Raw genomic sequence first — 7,408 nt, forward strand, 5'->3', positions numbered from 1 at the left:
TTATTAACCAACCTTAGGGGACAGACGTCGAGGCCGACTTATTTTAAGTAAGGGAGTTTGTGGTGTCCCGGTCCCGTATTGCATACCGTACTTTGTATGGTGGTCCCCAAAGTCAGAGTAACTATGCTCAGGTAGGGTCCCCCAGGTGGGACAGCTCCTAGTCGCCTCTCCTCTATGCTAATGTTGTAATGTATATATTTAATAATAATGTATATTTAATATAATGTATAGTATGCTTACCTTGCTAGCGTCGCAGGACCTTCGGTCATGTGACCGTGTTAACTCCTCTATGGTATGTTAGAGGACCTTTGGAGGTCCTTGGGTCACATGTTACTCATAATCCCATGTGAAGGTGATTGACAGTAGTATTGGACCAATTAGCACTAGTCCAGCCCCTGCCCATATAAGGGAGCTGTAGCCAATTATCGCTCTCTTGGGTTGCTGTTCTCGTGGATGCCGGACTAGCAGGACGGATCTGCGCAACTTTCAAAGACACGCTAGGCCTGAAAACCTACCAGCCTCAGCTGAACTAAACCGTGAGTTCTAATCTGATCCCCGCTAAAGCTAGCGTGACTACTGGACCGCAACTAATCCCCTAAATCCAGTGGAACAGCGCATATCAGTCTAAAGACTCAAAATTACTTAAGGTCCCAACCTTTGTCAATCTCCAAGAGAATTTGCATTTGTAGAGACTGTTCCTGTTGTGAAGTTGCATAAAATCTTCAGTAAAAGTTCCAACTGTTTTCAGCAAACTCTCCGGTTGTGGACATTCAATTATTCTATACCTCCCTATCGTCTTGGGAAGGGTGGCGGTAGGACAAGCATTACAGAGGAGCCCTCACCCTGGCCTCACAAATAGCAAGGGTTAATCAGACACCCTTTAGTCACCGCACAGCTACATCCCATATACCCTACTCCCCCAGGCTATCACACTACCTACAGGGGGACCTACCTACAAGGGGAATACTACCTACAAGGGGAATACTACCTACAGGGAGGGGGACCTACCTTCAAGGGGAATACTTCATACAGGGAGGGGGACCTACCTACAAGGAGGATACTACCTACAGGGGAACCATTCTACAAGGGGGATACTACCTACAGGGGGAGCTACCTACAAGGGGGAAAACTACCTTCAGGGGGAATACTACCTACAGGGAGGGGGACTTACCTACAAGGAGGATACTACCTACAGTGGGGACACTACCTTAAGGAGAGCCTACCTAGAGGGTGATACTACCTATAGGGAGAGACCTATCTACAAGAGGAATACTATCTACAGGGACACCAATGTACAAGAGGGATATTACCTACAGGGAGATACTACCTACAAGGTTGATACAATCTATATGGGGGACCTACCTACAGGGAGACCTATCTACAAAGGGGATACTACGTACAGGGGAAATACTACATACAGAGATACCTATCTATGAGGGAAATACTACCTACAGGGAGATAATAATGGTATGGGGGGATTACAGGACCAAGACAGGTTATCACTTGGGGTTATTTAGTTCAGAGAAAAGACGTCTTAGGAGGATCTGATCACAATGTACAAATATATGAATGAACAGTACAGAGATCTTTCTAGTGATCGTTTTATACCTAGGCCGATAACCATGACAAGGGGGCGTCCTCTACGTCTTGAGGAAAGAAGGTTTCGCCATCATTACAGACAGATTATTTACTGTAAGAGCAGTGAGACTATGGAGCTCTCTGCCCCATGATGTTTTGATGTCTGACTCGATAAACAAGTTCAAAGGGGGCCTGGATGTTTTTCTGGAAAAGTATAATATTACTGGGGTCTGTATTATGCAAAGGCGGTGGTTATTCTGGGATCTGTATTATGCAAAGGCGGGGGTTATTTTGCAGTCTGTATTATGCGAGGGCAGGGTTATTCTGGAGTCTGTATTATGCAGGGGCGGGGTTATTCTGGGATCTGTATTATGAAAAGGTGGGGTTATTCTGGGGTCTGTATTATGTGAGGGTGGGTTATTCTGGGATCTGTATTATGCAAAGGCGGGGGTTATTCTGGGGTCTGTATTATGCAACGGCGGGGTTAATGTGGGGTCTGTATTATGCGGGGGCGGGTTATTTTGGGGTCTGCATTATGCAAAGGTAGGGTTATTCTTGGGTCTGTATTATGTGAGGGCAGGGTTATTCTGGGGTCTGTATTATGTGAGGGCAGGGTTATTCTGGGGTCTGTATTATGCAAAGGCGGGGGTTATTCTGCAGTCTGTATTATGCAAGGGCAGGGTTATTCTGGGGTCTGTATTATGCAAGGGCAAGGTTATTGTGGGGTCTGTATTATGCAGGGGCAAGATTATTCTGGGGTCTGAATTATGCGAGGGTGGGGTTATTCTGGGGTCTGTGTCAAACTAGGGAAGGGTTATTCTGTGGTCTGTAGTATGCAAGGGCAGGGTTAATGTGGGGTCTGTATTATGCAAGGGCAGGGTTATTCTGGGGTCTGTATTATGCACGGTGGAGTTATTTTGGGGTCTGTATTATGCAGGGCGGGGTTATTCTGGGGTCTGTATTATGCGGGGGCTGGGTTATTGTGGGGTCTGTATTATGCAAGGGCAGGGTTATTCTGAGGTCTGTGTTATACTAGGGCGGGGTTATTCTGGGGTCTGTATTATGCGGGTGGCGGGGTTATTCTGGGGATTGTATTATTCAAGGGCGGAGTTATTCCGAGGTCTGTATTATGCTAGGGCGGGGTTATTCTGGGGTCTGTATTATGCAAAGGCGGGGGTTATTCTGCGGTCTGTATTATGTGAGGGCGGGGTTATTCTGGTATCTGTATCATGCAATGGTGGGGTTATATTGAGGTCTGTATTATGCGGGGCAGGGTTATTTTGGGGTCTGTATTATGCGGGGGTGGGGTTATTCTGGGGTCTGTATTATGCGGGGGCTGGGTTATTGTGGGGTCTGTATTATGCAAGGGTGGGGTTATTCTAGGGTCTGTATTATGCAAGGGTGGGGTTATTGTGGAGTCTGTATTATGCCGTGGCGGGGTTATTCTGGGGTCTGTATTATGCCAGGGTGGGGTTATTCTGGGGTCTGTATTATATGGGGGCAGAGTTATTTAAGGGTTTGTATTATGCAGGGGTGGGGTTATTCTGGGGTCTGTATTATGCGGGGGCTGGGTTATTGTGGGGTCTGTTTTATGCAAGGGAAGGGTTATTCTGGGGTCTGTATTATGCAAGGGTGGGGTTATTCTGGGGTCTGTATCATGCAGGGGCGGGGTTATTCTGGGGTCTGTATTATGCAAGGACGGGGTTAATGTGGGGTCTGTATTATGTGGGGGCGGGGTTATTCTGGGGTCTGTATTATGCAAGGCAGAGTTATTTTAGGGTCTGTATTATGCAGGGGTGGGGTTATTCTGGGGTCTGTATTATGCAGGGGCAGAGTTATTCTGGGGTCTGTATTATGCAGGGGCAGAGTTATTCTGGGGTCTGTATTATGCAAAGGCAGGGGTTATTCTGCGGTCTGTATTATGCAGGGGCGGGGTTATTCTGGGGTCTGTATTATGCGAGGGCTGGGTTATTGTGGGGTCTGTATTATGCAAGGGCGGGGTTATATTGAGGTCTGTATTATGCGGGGGGGGTTATTTGGGGGTCTGTATTATGCGGGGGTGGGGTTATTCTTGTGTCTGTATTATGCAGGGGCTGGGTTATTGTGAGGTCTGTATTATGCAAGGGCAGAGTTGTTCTGGGGTCTGTATTATGCACGGGCGGGGTTATTCTGGGGTCTGTATTATGCAAGGGCGGGGGTTATTCTGCGGTCTGTATTATGCAAGGGTGGGGTTATTCTGCGGTCTGTATTATGCAAGGGTGGGGTTATATTGAGGTCTGTATTATGTGGGGGTGGGGTTATTTTGGGGTCTGTATTATGCAGCGGTGAGACTATTCTAGGGTCTGTATTATGCGGGGGCTGGGTTATTGTGGGGTCTGTATTATGCAAGGGCGGGGTTATTCTGGGGTCTGTATTATGCAAGGGTGGGGTTATTTTAGTCTTTATTATGCAGGGAGGGGTTATTCTGGGGTCTGTATTATGTGGGGGCTGGGTAATTCTGGGGTCTGTATTATTCGGGGGCAGAGTTATTTTGGGGTCTGTATTATGCAGGGGTGGGGTTATTCTGGGGTCTGTAATATGTGGGGGCTGGGTTATTGTGGGGTCTGTTTTATGCAAGGGAAGGGTTATCCTGGGGTCTGTATTATGCAAGGGCAGGTTTATTCTGGGGTCTGTATCATGCGGGGGCGGGGTTAATTTGGGGTCTGTATTATGTGGGGGCGGGGTTATTCTGAAATCTGTTTTATGCGAGGCGGAGTTATTCTAGGGTCTGCATTATGCAAGGGTGGGGTTATATTGAGGTCTGTATTATGCGGGGGTGGGGTTATTTTGGGGTCTGTATTATGCAGGGGTGGGGTTATTCTGGGGTCTGTATTATGCAAGGGCAGGGTTATTCTGGGGTCTGTATTATGCTAGGGCGGGGTTATTCTGGGGTCTGTATTATGCAAGGGCGGGGTTATTGTGGAGTCTGTATTATGCGGGGCAGGGTTATTCTGGAGTCTGTTTTATGCGAGGGCGGGGTTATTCTGGGGTCTGTGTTATACTAGGGCGGGGTTATTCTAGGGTCTGTTTTATGCGAGGGTGGGGTTATTCTGGGGTCTGTATTATGCTAGGGTGGAATTATTCTGAGGTCTGTATTAGGCAGGGGCGGGGTTATTGTGGGGTCTGTATTATGTGGGGGTGGAGTTATTCTTGGGTCTGTATTATGCGGGGGCGGAGTTATTCTTGGGTTTGTATTATGCGAGGGCGGGGTTATTCTGGGGTCTGTATTATGCGGGGGCGGGGTTATTCTTGGGTTTGTATTATGCGAGGGTGGAATTATTCTGAGGTCTGTATTAGGCAGGGGTGGGGTTATTCTGAGGTCTGTATTATGTGAGGGCAGAGATATTCTGGGGTTTGTATTATGCGGGGGCGGAGTTATTCTTGGGTTTGTATTATGCGAGGGTGGGGTTATTCTGGGGTCTGTATTATGCGGGGGCGAGGTTATTCTTGGTTTTGTATTATGCGAGGGTGGAGTTATTCTGAGGTCTGTATTAGGCAGAAGCGGGGTTATTCTGACGTCTGTATTATGTGAGGGCGGAGATATTCTGGGGTTTGTATTATGCGGTGGCAGGGTTATTCTGGGGTCTGTATTATGCGGGGCGGGGTTATTCTGGAGTATGTATTATGCAGGAGGGGGGTTATTCTGGGGTCTGTATTATGCAAGGGCGGAGTTATTCTGGGGTCTGTATTATGCGGGGGCGTGGGTTATTCTGGGGTCTTTATTATGCGAGGGCGGGGTTATTCTGGGGTCTTTATTATGCGAGGGTGGGGTTATTCTGGGGTCTGTATTATCCAGATACAGAGGTTTTCTTTGTAACCACTCTCAACCTTAAAGGGGTACTCCGCTGCCTAGTGCTTATCTCACCAACTTTTTACCTCATACTTGATGACTTCACATATCACCCCTGTACTGTATGCGCCTTATCCATTAGCGTTGTCGTTCCCTGAGTTGGCGTTATGTCTGGCTCACGTTGTTGCTTATTTCCTGTTGTTCGGTCCGTGAAAACTACAATTCCCCTAATACTCTGCGGCCTGATTATGCGCTTAGGTGCCACCTATTTTTCCTTGTTATTCCGCCCATCCTTTTTTTTGTTCACGCCTATGTGCACGCCCCTTTTTTTTATTTCCGCCCATAGGCGTCCTAGCTTCCGCCCCTTGTTTCTTCTTTCCACGCCCATTATGTTCCATTGTTCGGTAGAGAAATGTGCGCCTGCACATCCCTACACTGCCAGCGTAGTGCTAACATGGCATACGCTAGTAGCGTAGCCATGCGCAGTTCTCCTTCCAGTTCAGGGCTTACCTTCCTAGCGTAGCCCTGTGCATGCCCAGTTGTCCTTACAGCTCAGGGCTACGCTACTAACGTAAGCCCTTATCTGTAAGGACTACTGCGCATGCGCAGGGCTACGCTACTAACGTAAGCCCTTATCTGTAAGGACTACTGCGCATGCGCAGGGCTACGCTACTAACGTAAGCCCTTATCTGTAAGGACTACTACGCATGCGCAGGGCTACGCTACCAATTTAAACCCTTATCTGTAAGGACTACTACGCATGCGCAGAGCTAGGCTACTAACGTAAGCCCTTATCTGTAAGGACTACTACGCATGCGCAGGGCTACACTACTAACGTAAGCCCTTATGTGTAAGGACTACTGCGCATGCGCAGGGCTACGCTACTGACGTAGCTGATGTTAGCACTACACTGTAAGCGTAGTGCTGAGAACGCGATTCACAAAATGACCAGACATGCGCACTACACGCCAAAGACGACTCTCAAAATATACATGACGCATGCGCCTGGCGTATAGGACGATTGGACCAGTCTAGGACGCTCACACAAAAGGGGCGGCAAAGAAAGTGAAAAACGTCATTCCCACACAATTTCAAAGAATGAATATTCAAGAAGTGGGCCGGCTTGACTACGGGCACGGGAGGAGGCAAATGCGGATGTCAACACCGACACAGCAGGGCGAGCTGACAACAACATGGCCGCAAACGTTGTCAGCAGTCACCAAGCACCAAAAAACTACACTACTTCCTGCACATAGGAACAGTGGGGGAGATTTATCAAAACCTGTGCAGAGGAAGAGTGGTGCAGTTGCCCATAGCAACCAATCAGATTGCTTCTTTCATTTTCCACAGGCCTCTAAATAGGCCTGTGGAAAATGAAAGAAGCAATCTGATTGGTTGCTATGGGCAACTGCACCACTCTTCCTCTCCACAGGTTTTGATGAATCTCCCCCGGTAAGTATAACGGAAATAATATGCATTATTGACACAGCAAGCGTATTAGAGAGTTAACCCCTTAACGACGCAGGACGTATATTTACGTCCTGCGCCGGCTCCCGCGATTTGAAGCGGGATCGCGCCGCGATCCCGCATCATATTGCGTCGGTCCCGGCGCTCATCAACGGCCGGGACCCGCGGCTAATACCACTAAAGTGAAAGTGAAAGTGACCCGGCTGCTCAGTCGGGCTGTTCGGGACCGCCGCTGTGAAATCGCGGCGTCCCGAACAGCTTGCAGGACACCGGGAGGGCCCTTTCCTGCCTCCTCGGTGTCCGATCGACGAATGACTGCTCCGTGTCTGAGATCCAGGCAGGAGCAGTCAAGCGCCGATAACACTGATCAGTTAATACACACCAGTGATCAGCATAGGAGATCAGTGTGTGCAGTGTTATAGGTCCCTATGGGTTAACAATGATCAGTATGAGAGATCAGTGTGTGCAGTGTTATAGGTCCCTATGGGATAACAATGATCATTATAAGAGATCAGTGTGTGCAGTGTTATAGGT

Source organism: Hyla sarda, chromosome 2, assembly GCF_029499605.1.
Source record: "Hyla sarda isolate aHylSar1 chromosome 2, aHylSar1.hap1, whole genome shotgun sequence".
Taxonomy (NCBI): Eukaryota; Metazoa; Chordata; class Amphibia; order Anura; family Hylidae; genus Hyla; species Hyla sarda.